Source organism: Haliotis asinina, chromosome 14 (genome assembly GCF_037392515.1).
Source record: "Haliotis asinina isolate JCU_RB_2024 chromosome 14, JCU_Hal_asi_v2, whole genome shotgun sequence".
In the NCBI taxonomy this organism is placed as follows: Eukaryota; Metazoa; Mollusca; class Gastropoda; order Lepetellida; family Haliotidae; genus Haliotis; species Haliotis asinina.
In genome coordinates this window covers 25,836,631-25,853,052 of record NC_090293.1, presented here as the reverse complement: position 1 = coordinate 25,853,052, position 16,422 = coordinate 25,836,631, and the positions used below count along the sequence as shown (strand labels likewise).

The 16,422-nt window shown below is 42.2% G+C and overlaps 35 non-coding genes across 35 annotated transcripts; all 35 read right to left on the bottom strand.

Annotated features, from left to right (window-relative positions):
* Window positions 1–168: 168 nt before the first annotated feature.
* Trnaq-uug (transfer RNA glutamine (anticodon UUG)) lies at window positions 169–240 on the bottom strand. Its single transcript has one exon. It is a non-coding gene; the product is annotated as a tRNA-Gln (tRNA).
* Window positions 241–504: 264 nt separating this feature from the next.
* Window positions 505–576, bottom strand: Trnaq-cug (transfer RNA glutamine (anticodon CUG)). The gene has a single exon. It is a non-coding gene; the product is annotated as a tRNA-Gln (tRNA).
* Window positions 577–1,041: 465 nt separating this feature from the next.
* Trnaq-uug (transfer RNA glutamine (anticodon UUG)) lies at window positions 1,042–1,113 on the bottom strand. The gene has a single exon. It is a non-coding gene; the product is annotated as a tRNA-Gln (tRNA).
* Window positions 1,114–1,377: 264 nt separating this feature from the next.
* Trnaq-cug (transfer RNA glutamine (anticodon CUG)) lies at window positions 1,378–1,449 on the bottom strand. The gene has a single exon. It is a non-coding gene; the product is annotated as a tRNA-Gln (tRNA).
* A 465-nt stretch (window positions 1,450–1,914) lies between these two features.
* On the bottom strand, window positions 1,915–1,986 carry Trnaq-uug (transfer RNA glutamine (anticodon UUG)). The gene has a single exon. It is a non-coding gene; the product is annotated as a tRNA-Gln (tRNA).
* Window positions 1,987–2,250: 264 nt separating this feature from the next.
* Trnaq-cug (transfer RNA glutamine (anticodon CUG)) lies at window positions 2,251–2,322 on the bottom strand. The gene has a single exon. It is a non-coding gene; the product is annotated as a tRNA-Gln (tRNA).
* A 465-nt stretch (window positions 2,323–2,787) lies between these two features.
* Window positions 2,788–2,859, bottom strand: Trnaq-uug (transfer RNA glutamine (anticodon UUG)). The gene has a single exon. It is a non-coding gene; the product is annotated as a tRNA-Gln (tRNA).
* A 264-nt stretch (window positions 2,860–3,123) lies between these two features.
* On the bottom strand, window positions 3,124–3,195 carry Trnaq-cug (transfer RNA glutamine (anticodon CUG)). The gene has a single exon. It is a non-coding gene; the product is annotated as a tRNA-Gln (tRNA).
* A 470-nt stretch (window positions 3,196–3,665) lies between these two features.
* Trnaq-uug (transfer RNA glutamine (anticodon UUG)) lies at window positions 3,666–3,737 on the bottom strand. Its single transcript has one exon. It is a non-coding gene; the product is annotated as a tRNA-Gln (tRNA).
* A 264-nt stretch (window positions 3,738–4,001) lies between these two features.
* Trnaq-cug (transfer RNA glutamine (anticodon CUG)) lies at window positions 4,002–4,073 on the bottom strand. Its single transcript has one exon. It is a non-coding gene; the product is annotated as a tRNA-Gln (tRNA).
* A 465-nt stretch (window positions 4,074–4,538) lies between these two features.
* Window positions 4,539–4,610, bottom strand: Trnaq-uug (transfer RNA glutamine (anticodon UUG)). The gene has a single exon. It is a non-coding gene; the product is annotated as a tRNA-Gln (tRNA).
* Window positions 4,611–4,874: 264 nt separating this feature from the next.
* Trnaq-cug (transfer RNA glutamine (anticodon CUG)) lies at window positions 4,875–4,946 on the bottom strand. Its single transcript has one exon. It is a non-coding gene; the product is annotated as a tRNA-Gln (tRNA).
* A 470-nt stretch (window positions 4,947–5,416) lies between these two features.
* On the bottom strand, window positions 5,417–5,488 carry Trnaq-uug (transfer RNA glutamine (anticodon UUG)). The gene has a single exon. It is a non-coding gene; the product is annotated as a tRNA-Gln (tRNA).
* A 264-nt stretch (window positions 5,489–5,752) lies between these two features.
* Window positions 5,753–5,824, bottom strand: Trnaq-cug (transfer RNA glutamine (anticodon CUG)). The gene has a single exon. It is a non-coding gene; the product is annotated as a tRNA-Gln (tRNA).
* Window positions 5,825–6,289: 465 nt separating this feature from the next.
* Trnaq-uug (transfer RNA glutamine (anticodon UUG)) lies at window positions 6,290–6,361 on the bottom strand. Its single transcript has one exon. It is a non-coding gene; the product is annotated as a tRNA-Gln (tRNA).
* Window positions 6,362–6,625: 264 nt separating this feature from the next.
* Window positions 6,626–6,697, bottom strand: Trnaq-cug (transfer RNA glutamine (anticodon CUG)). The gene has a single exon. It is a non-coding gene; the product is annotated as a tRNA-Gln (tRNA).
* A 470-nt stretch (window positions 6,698–7,167) lies between these two features.
* Trnaq-uug (transfer RNA glutamine (anticodon UUG)) lies at window positions 7,168–7,239 on the bottom strand. The gene has a single exon. It is a non-coding gene; the product is annotated as a tRNA-Gln (tRNA).
* Window positions 7,240–7,503: 264 nt separating this feature from the next.
* On the bottom strand, window positions 7,504–7,575 carry Trnaq-cug (transfer RNA glutamine (anticodon CUG)). The gene has a single exon. It is a non-coding gene; the product is annotated as a tRNA-Gln (tRNA).
* Window positions 7,576–8,040: 465 nt separating this feature from the next.
* Trnaq-uug (transfer RNA glutamine (anticodon UUG)) lies at window positions 8,041–8,112 on the bottom strand. Its single transcript has one exon. It is a non-coding gene; the product is annotated as a tRNA-Gln (tRNA).
* Window positions 8,113–8,376: 264 nt separating this feature from the next.
* Window positions 8,377–8,448, bottom strand: Trnaq-cug (transfer RNA glutamine (anticodon CUG)). Its single transcript has one exon. It is a non-coding gene; the product is annotated as a tRNA-Gln (tRNA).
* Window positions 8,449–8,918: 470 nt separating this feature from the next.
* Window positions 8,919–8,990, bottom strand: Trnaq-uug (transfer RNA glutamine (anticodon UUG)). Its single transcript has one exon. It is a non-coding gene; the product is annotated as a tRNA-Gln (tRNA).
* A 264-nt stretch (window positions 8,991–9,254) lies between these two features.
* Window positions 9,255–9,326, bottom strand: Trnaq-cug (transfer RNA glutamine (anticodon CUG)). The gene has a single exon. It is a non-coding gene; the product is annotated as a tRNA-Gln (tRNA).
* A 470-nt stretch (window positions 9,327–9,796) lies between these two features.
* On the bottom strand, window positions 9,797–9,868 carry Trnaq-uug (transfer RNA glutamine (anticodon UUG)). The gene has a single exon. It is a non-coding gene; the product is annotated as a tRNA-Gln (tRNA).
* Window positions 9,869–10,131: 263 nt separating this feature from the next.
* Trnaq-cug (transfer RNA glutamine (anticodon CUG)) lies at window positions 10,132–10,203 on the bottom strand. Its single transcript has one exon. It is a non-coding gene; the product is annotated as a tRNA-Gln (tRNA).
* A 469-nt stretch (window positions 10,204–10,672) lies between these two features.
* Window positions 10,673–10,744, bottom strand: Trnaq-uug (transfer RNA glutamine (anticodon UUG)). The gene has a single exon. It is a non-coding gene; the product is annotated as a tRNA-Gln (tRNA).
* Window positions 10,745–11,008: 264 nt separating this feature from the next.
* Trnaq-cug (transfer RNA glutamine (anticodon CUG)) lies at window positions 11,009–11,080 on the bottom strand. The gene has a single exon. It is a non-coding gene; the product is annotated as a tRNA-Gln (tRNA).
* Window positions 11,081–12,761: 1,681 nt separating this feature from the next.
* Trnaq-cug (transfer RNA glutamine (anticodon CUG)) lies at window positions 12,762–12,833 on the bottom strand. Its single transcript has one exon. It is a non-coding gene; the product is annotated as a tRNA-Gln (tRNA).
* A 471-nt stretch (window positions 12,834–13,304) lies between these two features.
* On the bottom strand, window positions 13,305–13,376 carry Trnaq-uug (transfer RNA glutamine (anticodon UUG)). The gene has a single exon. It is a non-coding gene; the product is annotated as a tRNA-Gln (tRNA).
* Window positions 13,377–13,640: 264 nt separating this feature from the next.
* On the bottom strand, window positions 13,641–13,712 carry Trnaq-cug (transfer RNA glutamine (anticodon CUG)). Its single transcript has one exon. It is a non-coding gene; the product is annotated as a tRNA-Gln (tRNA).
* Window positions 13,713–14,175: 463 nt separating this feature from the next.
* On the bottom strand, window positions 14,176–14,247 carry Trnaq-uug (transfer RNA glutamine (anticodon UUG)). The gene has a single exon. It is a non-coding gene; the product is annotated as a tRNA-Gln (tRNA).
* Window positions 14,248–14,512: 265 nt separating this feature from the next.
* Window positions 14,513–14,584, bottom strand: Trnaq-cug (transfer RNA glutamine (anticodon CUG)). Its single transcript has one exon. It is a non-coding gene; the product is annotated as a tRNA-Gln (tRNA).
* Window positions 14,585–15,047: 463 nt separating this feature from the next.
* On the bottom strand, window positions 15,048–15,119 carry Trnaq-uug (transfer RNA glutamine (anticodon UUG)). Its single transcript has one exon. It is a non-coding gene; the product is annotated as a tRNA-Gln (tRNA).
* A 265-nt stretch (window positions 15,120–15,384) lies between these two features.
* On the bottom strand, window positions 15,385–15,456 carry Trnaq-cug (transfer RNA glutamine (anticodon CUG)). Its single transcript has one exon. It is a non-coding gene; the product is annotated as a tRNA-Gln (tRNA).
* Window positions 15,457–15,917: 461 nt separating this feature from the next.
* On the bottom strand, window positions 15,918–15,989 carry Trnaq-uug (transfer RNA glutamine (anticodon UUG)). The gene has a single exon. It is a non-coding gene; the product is annotated as a tRNA-Gln (tRNA).
* Window positions 15,990–16,253: 264 nt separating this feature from the next.
* On the bottom strand, window positions 16,254–16,325 carry Trnaq-cug (transfer RNA glutamine (anticodon CUG)). The gene has a single exon. It is a non-coding gene; the product is annotated as a tRNA-Gln (tRNA).
* Window positions 16,326–16,422: the final 97 nt, after the last annotated feature.

The following is a 16,422-nucleotide window of genomic DNA, read 5'->3' as shown; positions in this document are numbered from 1 at the left end:
GCTTCCCAATGGAGAAATGTGTTATGTATACAATTATATTGCAGGCGCTTTGGTTGGTTTATATACGCCCAACATCATCAATGAGAATGACCTTCCTTTCGTTGAAGTCATCAGTGGCTATCTTACGTGCATTTGGGCCAATTTGACATTGTTCTGCTGCAAAAGTATAGGTCCCACCGAGATTTGAACTCGGATCGCTGGATTCAAAGTCCAGAGTGCTAACCATTACACCATGGGACCAGTTGACAGCTTAGCCTAATAGATAGGGATCATTTTCCAGTTAAGCTAAGAGGAAGTATCTGGGGACACACACATGTTGTTATCCTACATTAGATTGTGGTCTGGGAGAAACCCTTAAAATGGAATAATATTAGGCATTGGATTTGGGTGTGATGTAGAGGTGTAAAGGTAGTTTGCCACGACCAGTGTAGTCTTCTGATTCATTATGCTTTGTTTCCCACATCCCAATCAAAATGAATGAAAATCTTGCTAAAAAACATTGGTAGGTCCTACCGAGATTTGAACTCGGATCGCTGGATTCAGAGTCCAGAGTGCTAACCATTACACCATAGGACCGCACATCACAGTACCAAAGTCTCAAGCATTACAGACTTACTGATAATCCCTTCCCTTGAGATTGGCGTGACTGAGCCACTGTGACGCCTGCTAAATTCCATGTGCGACTTGTCAAGGTGTAGTTGTGGTGTGGGACATGTGCTACATTGTCAGGACGTAGATACTACGCAATAAGGTACCTCACAAAGTCAATCAGCAGGGCGTTTCGTCTTAATTTCATCTCTGTCTATTCTCTGCCTTCAGATCTTGACATTTCTTTTTCATGGGGACATTACTTTTGACCGAACATTGACGTTTGCTTCCCAATGGAGAAATGTGTTATGTAAACAATTATATTGCAGGCGCTTTGGTTGGTTTATATACGCCCAACATCATCAATGAGAATGACCTTCCTTTCGTTGAAGTCATCAGTGGCTATCTTACGTGCATTTGGGCCAATTTGACATTGTTCTGCTGGAAAAGTATAGGTCCCACCGAGATTTGAACTCGGATCGCTGGATTCAAAGTCCAGAGTGCTAACCATTACACCATGGGACCAGTTGACAGCTTAGCCTAATAGATAGGGATCATTTTCCAGTTAAGCTAAGAGGAAGTATCTGGGGACACACACATGTTGTTATCCTACATTAGATTGTGGTCTGGGAGAAACCCTTAAAATGGAATAATATTAGGCATTGGATTTGGGTGTGATGAAGAGGTGTAAAGGTAGTTTGCCACGACCAGTGTAGTCTTCTGATTCATTATGCTTTGTTTCCCACATCCCAATCAAAATGAATGAAAATCTTGCTAAAAAACATTGGTAGGTCCTACCGAGATTTGAACTCGGATCGCTGGATTCAGAGTCCAGAGTGCTAACCATTACACCATAGGACCGCACATCACAGTACCAAAGTCTCAAGCATTACAGACTTACTGATAATCCCTTCCCTTGAGATTGGCGTGACTGAGCCACTGTGACGCCTGCTAAATTCCATGTGCGACTTGTCAAGGTGTAGTTGTGGTGTGGGACATGTGCTACATTGTCAGGACGTAGATACTACGCAATAAGGTACCTCACAAAGTCAATCAGCAGGGCGTTTCGTCTTAATTTCATCTCTGTCTATTCTCTGCCTTCAGATCTTGACATTTGTTTTTCATGGGGACATTTCTTTTGACCGAACATTGACGTTTGCTTCCCAATGGAGAAATGTGTTATGTAAACAATTATATTGCAGGCGCTTTGGTTGGTTTATATACGCCCAACATCATCAATGAGAATGACCTTCCTTTCGTTGAAGTCATCAGTGGCTATCTTACGTGCATTTGGGCCAATTTGACATTGTTCTGCTGCAAAAGTATAGGTCCCACCGAGATTTGAACTCGGATCGCTGGATTCAAAGTCCAGGGTGCTAACCATTACACCATGGGACCAGTTGACAGCTTAGCCTAATAGATAGGGATCATTTTCCAGTTAAGCTAAGAGGAAGTATCTGGGGACACACACATGTTGTTATCCTACATTAGATTGTGGTCTAAGAGAAGCCCTTAAAATGGAATAATATTAGGCATTGGATTTGGGTGTGATGAAGAGGTGTAAAGGTAGTTTGCCACGACCAGTGTAGTCTTCTGATTCATTATGCTTTGTTTCCCACATCCCAATCAAAATGAATGAAAATCTTGCTAAAAAACATTGGTAGGTCCTACCGAGATTTGAACTCGGATCGCTGGATTCAGAGTCCAGAGTGCTAACCATTACACCATAGGACCGCACATCACAGTACCAAAGTCTCAAGCATTACAGACTTACTGATAATCCCTTCCCTTGAGATTGGCGTGACTGAGCCACTGTGACGCCTGCTAAATTCCATGTGCGACTTGTCAAGGTGTAGTTGTGGTGTGGGACATGTGCTACATTGTCAGGACGTAGATACTACGCAATAAGGTACCTCACAAAGTCAATCAGCAGGGCGTTTCGTCTTAATTTCATCTCTGTCTATTCTCTGCCTTCAGATCTTGACATTTCTTTTTCATGGGGACATTTCTTCTGACCGAACATTGACGTTTGCTTCCCAATGGAGAAATGTGTTATGTAAACAATTATATTGCAGGCGCTTTGGTTGGTTTATATACGCCCAACATCATCAATGAGAATGACCTTCCTTTCGTTGAAGTCATCAGTGGCTATCTTACGTGCATTTGGGCCAATTTGACAATGTTCTGCTGCAAAAGTATAGGTCCCACCGAGATTTGAACTCGGATCGCTGGATTCAAAGTCCAGAGTGCAAACAATTACACCATGGGACCAGTTGACAGCTTAGCCTAATAGATAGGGATCATTTTCCAGTTAAGCTAAGAGGAAGTATCTGGGGACACACACATGTTGTTATCCTACATTAGATTGTGGTCTGGGAGAAACCCTTAAAATGGAATAATATTAGGCATTGGATTTGGGTGTGATGAAGAGGTGTAAAGGTAGTTTGCCACGACCAGTGTAGTCTTCTGATTCATTATGCTTTGTTTCCCACATCCCAATCAAAATGAATGAAAATCTTGCTAAAAAACATTGGTAGGTCCTACCGAGATTTGAACTCGGATCGCTGGATTCAGAGTCCAGAGTGCTAACCATTACACCATAGGACCACACATCACAGTACCAAAGTCTTAAGCATTACAGACTTACTGATAATCCCTTCCCTTGAGATTGGCGTGACTGAGCCACTGTGACGCCTGCTAAATTCCATGTGCGACTTGTCAAGGTGTAGTTGTGGTGTGGGACATGTGCTACATTGTCAGGACGTAGATACTACGCAATAAGGTACCTCACAAAGTCAATCAGCAGGGCGTTTCGTCTTAATTTCATCTCTGTCTATTCTCTGCCTTCAGATCTTGACATTTCTATTGAATGGGGACATTACTTCTGACCGAATGTTGACGTTTGCTTCTCAATGGAGAAAAAAAATGTGTTATGTATACAATTATATTGCAGGCGCTTTGGTTGGTTTATATACCCCCAACATCATCAATGAGAATGACCTTCCTTTCGTTGAAGTCATCAGTGGCTATCTTACGTGCATTTGGGCCAATTTGACAATGTTCTGCTGCAAAAATATAGGTCCCACCGAGATTTGAACTCGGATCGCTGGATTCAAAGTCCAGAGTGCTAACCATTACACCATGGGACCAGCTGACAGCTTAGCCTAATAGATAGGGATCATTTTCCAGTTAAGCTAAGAGGAAGTATCTGGGGACACACACATGTTGTTATCCTACATTAGATTGTGGTCTGGGAGAAACCCTTAAAATGGAATAATATTAGGCATTGGATTTGGGTGTGATGAAGAGGTGTAAAGGTAGTTTGCCACGACCAGTGTAGTCTTCTGATTCATTATGCTTTGTTTCCCACATCCCAATCAAAATGAATGAAAATCTTGCTAAAAAACATTGGTAGGTCCTACCGAGATTTGAACTCGGATCGCTGGATTCAGAGTCCAGAGTGCTAACCATTACACCATAGGACCGCACATCACAGTACCAAAGTCTCAAGCATTACAGACTTACTGATAATCCCTTCCCTTGAGATTGGCGTGACTGAGCCACTGTGACGCCTGCTAAATTCCATGTGCGACTTGTCAAGGTGTAGTTGTGGTGTGGGACATGTGCTACATTGTCAGGACGTAGATACTACGCAATAAGGTACCTCACAAAGTCAATCAGCAGGGCGTTTCGTCTTAATTTCATCTCTGTCTATTCTCTGCCTTCAGATCTTGACATTTCTTTTTCATGGGGACATTTCTTCTGACCGAACATTGACGTTTGCTTCCCAATGGAGAAATGTGTTATGTAAACAATTATATTGCAGGCGCTTTGGTTGGTTTATATACGCCCAACATCATCAATGAGAATGACCTTCCTTTCGTTGAAGTCATCAGTGGCTATCTTACGTGCATTTGGGCCAATTTGACAATGTTCTGCTGCAAAAGTATAGGTCCCACCGAGATTTGAACTCGGATCGCTGGATTCAAAGTCCAGAGTGCAAACAATTACACCATGGGACCAGTTGACAGCTTAGCCTAATAGATAGGGATCATTTTCCAGTTAAGCTAAGAGGAAGTATCTGGGGACACACACATGTTGTTATCCTACATTAGATTGTGGTCTGGGAGAAACCCTTAAAATGGAATAATATTAGGCATTGGATTTGGGTGTGATGTAGAGGTGTAAAGGTAGTTTGCCACGACCAGTGTAGTCTTCTGATTCATTATGCTTTGTTTCCCACATCCCAATCAAAATGAATGAAAATCTTGCTAAAAAACATTGGTAGGTCCTACCGAGATTTGAACTCGGATCGCTGGATTCAGAGTCCAGAGTGCTAACCATTACACCATAGGACCACACATCACAGTACCAAAGTCTTAAGCATTACAGACTTACTGATAATCCCTTCCCTTGAGATTGGCGTGACTGAGCCACTGTGACGCCTGCTAAATTCCATGTGCGACTTGTCAAGGTGTAGTTGTGGTGTGGGACATGTGCTACATTGTCAGGACGTAGATACTACGCAATAAGGTACCTCACAAAGTCAATCAGCAGGGCGTTTCGTCTTAATTTCATCTCTGTCTATTCTCTGCCTTCAGATCTTGACATTTCTATTGAATGGGGACATTACTTCTGACCGAATGTTGACGTTTGCTTCTCAATGGAGAAAAAAAATGTGTTATGTATACAATTATATTGCAGGCGCTTTGGTTGGTTTATATACCCCCAACATCATCAATGAGAATGACCTTCCTTTCGTTGAAGTCATCAGTGGCTATCTTACGTGCATTTGGGCCAATTTGACAATGTTCTGCTGCAAAAATATAGGTCCCACCGAGATTTGAACTCGGATCGCTGGATTCAAAGTCCAGAGTGCTAACCATTACACCATGGGACCAGCTGACAGCTTAGCCTAATAGATAGGGATCATTTTCCAGTTAAGCTAAGAGGAAGTATCTGGGGACACACACATGTTGTTATCCTACATTAGATTGTGGTCTGGGAGAAACCCTTAAAATGGAATAATATTAGGCATTGGATTTGGGTGTGATGAAGAGGTGTAAAGGTAGTTTGCCACGACCAGTGTAGTCTTCTGATTCATTATGCTTTGTTTCCCACATCCCAATCAAAATGAATGAAAATCTTGCTAAAAAACATTGGTAGGTCCTACCGAGATTTGAACTCGGATCGCTGGATTCAGAGTCCAGAGTGCTAACCATTACACCATAGGACCGCACATCACAGTACCAAAGTCTCAAGCATTACAGACTTACTGATAATCCCTTCCCTTGAGATTGGCGTGACTGAGCCACTGTGACGCCTGCTAAATTCCATGTGCGACTTGTCAAGGTGTAGTTGTGGTGTGGGACATGTGCTACATTGTCAGGACGTAGATACTACGCAATAAGGTACCTCACAAAGTCAATCAGCAGGGCGTTTCGTCTTAATTTCATCTCTGTCTATTCTCTGCCTTCAGATCTTGACATTTCTTTTTCATGGGGACATTTCTTCTGACCGAACATTGACGTTTGCTTCCCAATGGAGAAATGTGTTATGTAAACAATTATATTGCAGGCGCTTTGGTTGGTTTATATACGCCCAACATCATCAATGAGAATGACCTTCCTTTCGTTGAAGTCATCAGTGGCTATCTTACGTGCATTTGGGCCAATTTGACAATGTTCTGCTGCAAAAGTATAGGTCCCACCGAGATTTGAACTCGGATCGCTGGATTCAAAGTCCAGAGTGCAAACAATTACACCATGGGACCAGTTGACAGCTTAGCCTAATAGATAGGGATCATTTTCCAGTTAAGCTAAGAGGAAGTATCTGGGGACACACACATGTTGTTATCCTACATTAGATTGTGGTCTGGGAGAAACCCTTAAAATGGAATAATATTAGGCATTGGATTTGGGTGTGATGTAGAGGTGTAAAGGTAGTTTGCCACGACCAGTGTAGTCTTCTGATTCATTATGCTTTGTTTCCCACATCCCAATCAAAATGAATGAAAATCTTGCTAAAAAACATTGGTAGGTCCTACCGAGATTTGAACTCGGATCGCTGGATTCAGAGTCCAGAGTGCTAACCATTACACCATAGGACCACACATCACAGTACCAAAGTCTTAAGCATTACAGACTTACTGATAATCCCTTCCCTTGAGATTGGCGTGACTGAGCCACTGTGACGCCTGCTAAATTCCATGTGCGACTTGTCAAGGTGTAGTTGTGGTGTGGGACATGTGCTACATTGTCAGGACGTAGATACTACGCAATAAGGTACCTCACAAAGTCAATCAGCAGGGCGTTTCGTCTTAATTTCATCTCTGTCTATTCTCTGCCTTCAGATCTTGACATTTCTATTGAATGGGGACATTACTTCTGACCGAATGTTGACGTTTGCTTCTCAATGGAGAAAAAAAATGTGTTATGTATACAATTATATTGCAGGCGCTTTGGTTGGTTTATATACCCCCAACATCATCAATGAGAATGACCTTCCTTTCGTTGAAGTCATCAGTGGCTATCTTACGTGCATTTGGGCCAATTTGACATTGTTCTGCTGCAAAAGTATAGGTCCCACCGAGATTTGAACTCGGATCGCTGGATTCAAAGTCCAGAGTGCTAACCATTACACCATGGGACCACTTGACAGCTTAGCCTAATAGATAGGGATCATTTTCCAGTTAAGCTAAGAGGAAGTATCTGGGGACACACACATGTTGTTATCCTACATTAGATTGTGGTCTAAGAGAAGCCCTTAAAATGGAATAATATTAGGCATTGGATTTGGGTGTGATGAAGAGGTGTAAAGGTAGTTTGCCACGACCAGTGTAGTCTTCTGATTCATTATGCTTTGTTTCCCACATCCCAATCAAAATGAATGAAAATCTTGCTAAAAAACATTGGTAGGTCCTACCGAGATTTGAACTCGGATCGCTGGATTCAGAGTCCAGAGTGCTAACCATTACACCATAGGACCGCACATCACAGTACCAAAGTCTCAAGCATTACAGACTTACTGATAATCCCTTCCCTTGAGATTGGCGTGACTGAGCCACTGTGACGCCTGCTAAATTCCATGTGCGACTTGTCAAGGTGTAGTTGTGGTGTGGGACATGTGCTACATTGTCAGGACGTAGATACTACGCAATAAGGTACCTCACAAAGTCAATCAGCAGGGCGTTTCGTCTTAATTTCATCTCTGTCTATTCTCTGCCTTCAGATCTTGACATTTCTTTTTCATGGGGACATTTCTTCTGACCGAACATTGACGTTTGCTTCCCAATGGAGAAATGTGTTATGTAAACAATTATATTGCAGGCGCTTTGGTTGGTTTATATACGCCCAACATCATCAATGAGAATGACCTTCCTTTCGTTGAAGTCATCAGTGGCTATCTTACGTGCATTTGGGCCAATTTGACAATGTTCTGCTGCAAAAGTATAGGTCCCACCGAGATTTGAACTCGGATCGCTGGATTCAAAGTCCAGAGTGCAAACAATTACACCATGGGACCAGTTGACAGCTTAGCCTAATAGATAGGGATCATTTTCCAGTTAAGCTAAGAGGAAGTATCTGGGGACACACACATGTTGTTATCCTACATTAGATTGTGGTCTGGGAGAAACCCTTAAAATGGAATAATATTAGGCATTGGATTTGGGTGTGATGTAGAGGTGTAAAGGTAGTTTGCCACGACCAGTGTAGTCTTCTGATTCATTATGCTTTGTTTCCCACATCCCAATCAAAATGAATGAAAATCTTGCTAAAAAACATTGGTAGGTCCTACCGAGATTTGAACTCGGATCGCTGGATTCAGAGTCCAGAGTGCTAACCATTACACCATAGGACCACACATCACAGTACCAAAGTCTTAAGCATTACAGACTTACTGATAATCCCTTCCCTTGAGATTGGCGTGACTGAGCCACTGTGACGCCTGCTAAATTCCATGTGCGACTTGTCAAGGTGTAGTTGTGGTGTGGGACATGTGCTACATTGTCAGGACGTAGATACTACGCAATAAGGTACCTCACAAAGTCAGTCAGCAGGGCGTTTCGTCTTAATTTCATCTCTGTCTATTCTCTGACTTCGGATCTTGACATTTCTTTTTCATGGGGACTTTACTTTTGACCGAACATTGACGTTTGCTTCCCAATGGAGAAAAAAAATGTGTTATGTATACAATTATATTGCAGGCGCTTTGGTTGGTTTATATACCCCCAACATCATCAATGAGAATGACCTTCCTTTCGTTGAAGTCATCAGTGGCTATCTTACGTGCATTTGGGCCAATTTGACAATGTTCTGCTGCAAAAGTATAGGTCCCACCGAGATTTGAACTCGGATCGCTGGATTCAAAGTCCAGAGTGCAAACAATTACACCATGGGACCAGTTGACAGCTTAGCCTAATAGATAGGGATCATTTTCCAGTTAAGCTAAGAGGAAGTATCTGGGGACACACACATGTTGTTATCCTACATTAGATTGTGGTCTGGGAGAAACCCTTAAAATGGAATAATATTAGGCATTGGATTTGGGTGTGATGTAGAGGTGTAAAGGTAGTTTGCCACGACCAGTGTAGTCTTCTGATTCATTATGCTTTGTTTCCCACATCCCAATCAAAATGAATGAAAATCTTGCTAAAAAACATTGGTAGGTCCTACCGAGATTTGAACTCGGATCGCTGGATTCAGAGTCCAGAGTGCTAACCATTACACCATAGGACCACACATCACAGTACCAAAGTCTTAAGCATTACAGACTTACTGATAATCCCTTCCCTTGAGATTGGCGTGACTGAGCCACTGTGACGCCTGCTAAATTCCATGTGCGACTTGTCAAGGTGTAGTTGTGGTGTGGGACATGTGCTACATTGTCAGGACGTAGATACTACGCAATAAGGTACCTCACAAAGTCAATCAGCAGGGCGTTTCGTCTTAATTTCATCTCTGTCTATTCTCTGACTTCGGATCTTGACATTTCTTTTTCATGGGGACTTTACTTTTGACCGAACATTGACGTTTGCTTCCCAATGGAGAAAAAAAATGTGTTATGTATACAATTATATTGCAGGCGCTTTGGTTGGTTTATATACCCCCAACATCATCAATGAGAATGACCTTCCTTTCGTTGAAGTCATCAGTGGCTATCTTACGTGCATTTGGGCCAATTTGACAATGTTCTGCTGCAAAAGTATAGGTCCCACCGAGATTTGAACTCGGATCGCTGGATTCAAAGTCCAGAGTGCAAACAATTACACCATGGGACCAGTTGACAGCTTAGCCTAATAGATAGGGATCATTTTCCAGTTAAGCTAAGAGGAAGTATCTGGGGACACACACATGTTGTTATCCTACATTAGATTGTGGTCTGGGAGAAACCCTTAAAATGGAATAATATTAGGCATTGGATTTGGGTGTGATGTAGAGGTGTAAAGGTAGTTTCCCCGGCCAGTGTAGTCTTCTGATTCATTATGCTTTGTTTCCCACATCCCAATCAAAATGAATGAAAATCTTGCTAAAAAACATTGGTAGGTAATACCGAGATTTGAACTCGGATCGCTGGATTCAGAGTCCAGAGTGCTAACCATTACACCATAGGACCGCACATCACAATACCAAAGTCTTAAGCATTACAAACTTACTGATAATCCCTTCCCTTGAGATTGGCGTGACTGAGCCACTGTGACGCCTGCTAAATTCCATGTGCGACTTGTCAAGGTGTAGTTGTGGTGTGAAGCATGTGCTACATTGTCAGGACGTAGATACTACGCAATAAGGTACCTCACAAAGTCAATCAGCAGGGCGTTTCGTCTTAATTTCATCTCTGTCTATTCTCTGCCTTCAGATCTTGACATTTCTATTTAATGGGGACATTACTTCTGACCGAATGTTGACGTTTGCTTCCCAATGGAGAAAAAAATGTGTTATGTAAACAACTATATTACAGACGCTTTGGTTGGTTTATATATCCCCAACATCATCAATGAGAATGACCTTCCTTTCGTTGAAGTCATCAGTGGCTATCTTACGTGCATTTGGGCCAATTTGACAATGTTCTGCTGCAAAAATATAGGTCCCACCGAGATTTGAACTCGGATCGCTGGATTCAAAGTTCAGGGTGCTAACCATTACACCATGGGACCAGTTGACAGCTTAGCCTAATAGATATGGATCATTTTGCAGTTTAGCTAAGAGGAAGTATCTGGGGACACACACATGTTGTCATCCTACATTAGATTGTGGACTGGGAGAAACCCTTAAAATGGAATAATATTAGGCATTGGATTTGGGTGTGATGTAGAGGTGTAAAGGTGGTTTGCCCTGGCCAGTGTAGTCTTCTGATTCATTATGCTTTGTTTCCCACATCCCAATCAAAATGAATTAAAATCTTGCTAAAAAACAGCAGTAGGTCCTACCGAGATTTGAACTCGGATCGCTGGATTCAGAGTCCAGAGTGCTAACCATTACACCATAGGACCGCATATCACAATACCAAAGTCTTAAGCATTACAAACCTACTGATAATCCCTTCCCTTGAGATTGGCGTGACTGAGCCACTGTGACGCCTGCTAAATTCCATGTGCGACTTGTCAAGGTGTAGTTGTGGTGTGGGACATGTGCTACATTGTCAGGACGTAGATACTACGCAATAAGGTACCTCACAAAGTCAATCAGCAGGGCGTTTCGTCTTAATTTCATCTCTGTCTATTCTATGCCTTCAGATCTTGACATTTCTATTTAATGGCGACATTACTTCTGATTAAATGTTGACGTTTGCTTCCCAATGGAGAAAAAAATGTGTTATGTGTACAATTATATTGCAGGCGCTTTGGTTGGTTTATATACCCCCAACATCATCAATGAGAATGACCTTCCTTTCGTTGAAGTCATCAGTGGCTATCTTACGTGCATTTGGGCCAATTTGACAATGTTCTGCTGCAAAAATATAGGTCCCACCGAGATTTGAACTCGGATCGCTGGATTCAAAGTCCAGACCAAGTGGAAACTATTACAACATGGGACCAGTTGACAGCTTAGCCTAATAGACATCGATCATTTTCCAGTTAAGCTAAGAGGAAGTATCTGGGGACACACACATGTTGTTATCCTACATTAGATTGTGGACTGTTAGAAACCCTTAAAATGGAATAATATTAGGCATTGGATTTGGGTGTGATGTAGAGGTGTAAAGGTAGTTTGCCCCGGCCAGTGTAGTCTTCTCATTCAGTATGCTTTGTTTCCCACATCCCAATCAAAATGAATGAAAATCTTGCTAAAAAACATTGGTAGGTCCTACCGAGATTTGAACTCGGATCGCTGGATTCAGACTCCAGAGTGCCAACCATTACACCATGGGACCGCACATCACAATACCAAAGTCTTAAGCATTACAAACTTACTGATAATCCCTTCCCTTGAGATTGGCGTGACTGAGCCACTGTGACGCCTGCTAAATTCCATGTGCGACTTGTCAAGGTGTAGTTGTGGTGTGGGACATGTGCTACATTGTCAGGACGTAGATACTACGCAATAAGGTACCTCACAAAGTCAATCAGCAGGGCGTTTCGTCTTAATTTCATCTCTGTCTATTCTCTGCCTTCAGATCTTGACATTTCTATTTAATGGGGACATTACTTCTGATTAAATGTTGACGTTTGCTTCCCAAAGGAGAAATGTGTTATGTATACAAATATATTGCAGGCGCTTTGGTTGGTTTATATACCCCCAACATCATCAATGAGAATGACCTTCCTTTTGTTCAAGTCATCAGTGGCTATCTTACGTGCATTTGGGCCAATTTGACAATGTTCTGCTGCAAAACTATAGGTCCCACCGAGATTTGAACTCCGATCGCTGGATTCAAAGTCCAGAGTGCTAACCATTTCACCATGGGACCAGTTGACAGCTTAGCCTAATAAAATGGATCGTTTTCCAGTTAAGCTAAGAGGAAGTATCTGGGGACACACACATGTTGTTATCCTACATTAGATTGTGGACTGGGAGAAACCCTTAAAATGGAATAATATTAGGCATTGGATTTGGCTGTGATGTAGAGGTGTAAAGGTAGTTTGCCCCGGCCAGTGTAGTCTTCTCATTCATTATGCTTTGTTTCCTACATCCCAATCAAAATGAATGAAAATCTTGCTAAAAAACAGCGGTAGGTCCTACCGAGATTTGAACTCGGATAGCTGGATTCAGAGTCCAGAGTGCTAACCATTACACCATAGGACCGCACATCACAATACCAAAGTCTTAAGCATTACAAACTTACTGATAATCCCTTCCCTTGAGATTGGCGTGACTGAGCCACTGTGACGCCTGCTAAATTCCATGTGCGACTTGTCAAGGTGTAGTTGTGGTGTGGAGCATGTGCTACATTGTCAGGACGTAGATACTACGCAATAAGGTACCTCACAAAGTCAATCAGCGGGGCGTTTCGTCTTAATTTCATCTCTGTCTATTCTCTGCCTTCAGATCTTGACATTTCTATTTAATGGGGACATTACTTCTGACCGAATGTTGACGTTTGCTTCTCAATGGAGAAAATAAAATGTGTTATGTATACAATTATATTGCAGGCGCTTTGGTTGGTTTATATACCCCCAACATCATCAATGAGAATGACCTTCCTTTCGTTGAAGTCATCAGTGGCTATCTTACGTGCATTTGGGCCAATTTGACAATGTTCTGCTGCAAAAATATAGGTCCCACCGAGATTTGAACTCGGATCGCTGGATTCAAAGTCCAGAGTGCTAACCATTACACCATGGGACCAGTTGACAGCTTAGCCTAATAGATATGGATCATTTTCCAGTTAAGCTAAGAGGAAGTATCTGGGGACACACACATGTTGTTATCCTACATTAGATTGTGGACTGGGAGAAACCCTTTAAATGGAATGATATTAGGCATTGGATTTGGGTGTGATGTAGAGGTGTAAAGGTAGTTTGCCCCGGCCAGTGTAGTCTTCTCATTCAGTATGCTTTGTTTCCTACATCCCAATCAAAATGAATTAAAATCTTGCTAAAAAACAGCAGTAGGTCCTACCGAGATTTGAACTCGGATCGCTGGATTCAGAGTCCAGAGTGCTAACCATTACACCATAGGACCGCACATCACAATACCAAAGTCTTAAACATTACAAACTTACTGATAATCCCTTCCCTTGAGATTGGCGTGACTGAGCCACTGTGACGCCTGCATGTGCGACTTGTCAAGGTGTAGTTGTGGTGTGGAGCATGTGCTACATTGTCAGGACGTAGATACTACGCAATAAGGTACCTCACAAAGTCAATCGGCGGGGCGTTTCGTCTTAATTTCATCTCTGTCTATTCTCTGCCTTCAGATCTTGACATTTCTATTTAATGGGGACATTACTTCTGACCGAATGTTGACGTTTGCTTCTCAAAGGAGAAAAAAAAATGTGTTATGTATACAATTATATTGCAGGAGCTTTGGATGGTTTATATAAACACAACATCATCAATGAGAATGACCTTCCTTTCGTTGAAGTCATCAGTGGCTATCTTACGTGCATTTGGGCCAATTTGACAATGTTCTGCTGCAAAAATATAGGTCCCACCGAGATTTGAACTCGGATCGCTGGATTCAAAGTCCAGAGTGCTAACCATTACACCATGGGACCAGTTGACAGCTTAGCCTAATAGATAGGGATCATTTTCCAGTTTAGCTAAGAGGAAGTATCTGGGGACACACACATGTTGTTATCCTACATTAGATTGTGGACTGGGAGAAACCCTTAAAATGGAATGATATTAGGCATTGGATTTGGGTGTGATGTAGAGGTGTAAAGGTAGTTTGCCCCGGCCAGTGTAGTCTTCTCATTCAGTATGCTTTGTTTCCTACATCCCAATCAAAATGAATTAAAATCTTGCTAAAAAAACAGCAGTAGGTCCTACCGAGATTTGAACTCGGATCGCTGGATTCAGAGTCCAGAGTGCTAACCATTACACCATAGGACCGCACATCACAATACCAAAGTCTTAAGCATTACAAACTTACTGATAATCCCTTCCCTTGAGATTGGCGTGACTGAGCCACTGTGACGCCTGCATGTGCGACTTGTCAAGGTGTAGTTGTGGTGTGGAGCATGTGCTACATTGTCAGGACGTAGATACTACGCAATAAGGTACCTCACAAAGTCAATCAGCGGGGCGTTTCGTCTTAATTTCATCTCTGTCTATTCTCTGCCTTCAGATCTTGACATTTCTATTTAATGGGGACATTACTTCTGACCGAATGTTGACGTTTGCTTCTCAAAGGAGAAAAAAAAATGTGTTATGTATACAATTATATTGCAGGAGCTTTGGATGGTTTATATAAACACAACATCATCAATGAGAATGACCTTCCTTTCGTTGAAGTCATCAGTGGCTATCTTACGTGCATTTGGGCCAATTTGACAATGTTCTGCTGCAAAAATATAGGTCCCACCGAGATTTGAACTCGGATCGCTGGATTCAAAGTCCAGAGTGCTAACCATTACACCATGGGACCAGTTGACAGCTTAGCCTAATAGATAGGGATCATTTTCCAGTTTAGCTAAGAGGAAGTATCTGGGGACACACACATGTTGTTATCCTACATTAGATTGTGGACTGGGAGAAACCCTTAAAATGGAATAATATTAGGCATTGGATTTGGGTGTGATGTAGAGGTGTAAAGGTAGTTTGCCCCGGCCAGTGTAGTCTTCTCATTCAGTATGCTTTGTTTCCTACATCCCAATCAAAATGAATTAAAATCTTGCTAAAAAAACAGCAGTAGGTCCTACCGAGATTTGAACTCGGATCGCTGGATTCAGAGTCCAGAGTGCTAACCATTACACCATAGGACCGCACATCACAATACCAAAGTCTTAAGCATTACAAACTTACTGATAATCCCTTCCCTTGAGATTGGCGTGACTGAGCCACTGTGACGCCTGCATGTGCGACTTGTCAAGGTGTAGTTGTGGTGTGGAGCATGTGCTACATTGTCAGGACGTAGATACTACGCAACAAGGTACCTCACAAAGTCAATCAGAGGGGCGTTTCGTCTTAATTTCATCTCTGTCTATTCTCTGCCTTCAGATCTTGACATTTCTATTTAATGGGGACATTACTTCTGACCGAATGTTGACGTTTGCTTCTCAATGGAAAAAAAAATGTGTTATGTATGCAATTATATTGCAGGAGCTTTGGATGGTTTATATAAACACAACATCATCAATGAGAATGACCTTCCTTTCGTTGAAGTCATCAGTGGCTATCTTACGTGCATTTGGGCCAATTTGACAATGTTCTGCTGCAAAAATATAGGTCCCACCGAGATTTGAACTCGGATCGCTGGATTCAAAGTCCAGAGTGCTAACCATTACACCATGGGACCAGTTGACAGCTTAGCCTAATAGATAGGGATCATTTTCCAGTTAAGCTAAGAGGAAGTATCTGGGGACACACACATGTTGTTATCCTACATTAGATTGTGGACTGGGAGAAACCCTTTAAATGGAATGATATTAGGCATTGGATTTGGGTGTGATGTAGAGGTGTAAAGGTAGTTTGCCCCGGCCAGTGTAGTCTTCTCATTCAGTATGCTTTGTTTCCTACATCCCAATCAAAATGAATTAAAATCTTGCTAAAAAACAGCAGTAGGTCCTACCGAGATTTGAACTCGGATCGCTGGATTCAGAGTCCAGAGTGCTAACCATTACACCATAGGACCGCACATCACAATACCAAAGTCTTAAACATTACAAACTTACTGATAATCCCTTCCCTTGAGATTGGCGTGACTGAGCCACTGTGACGCCTGCATGTGC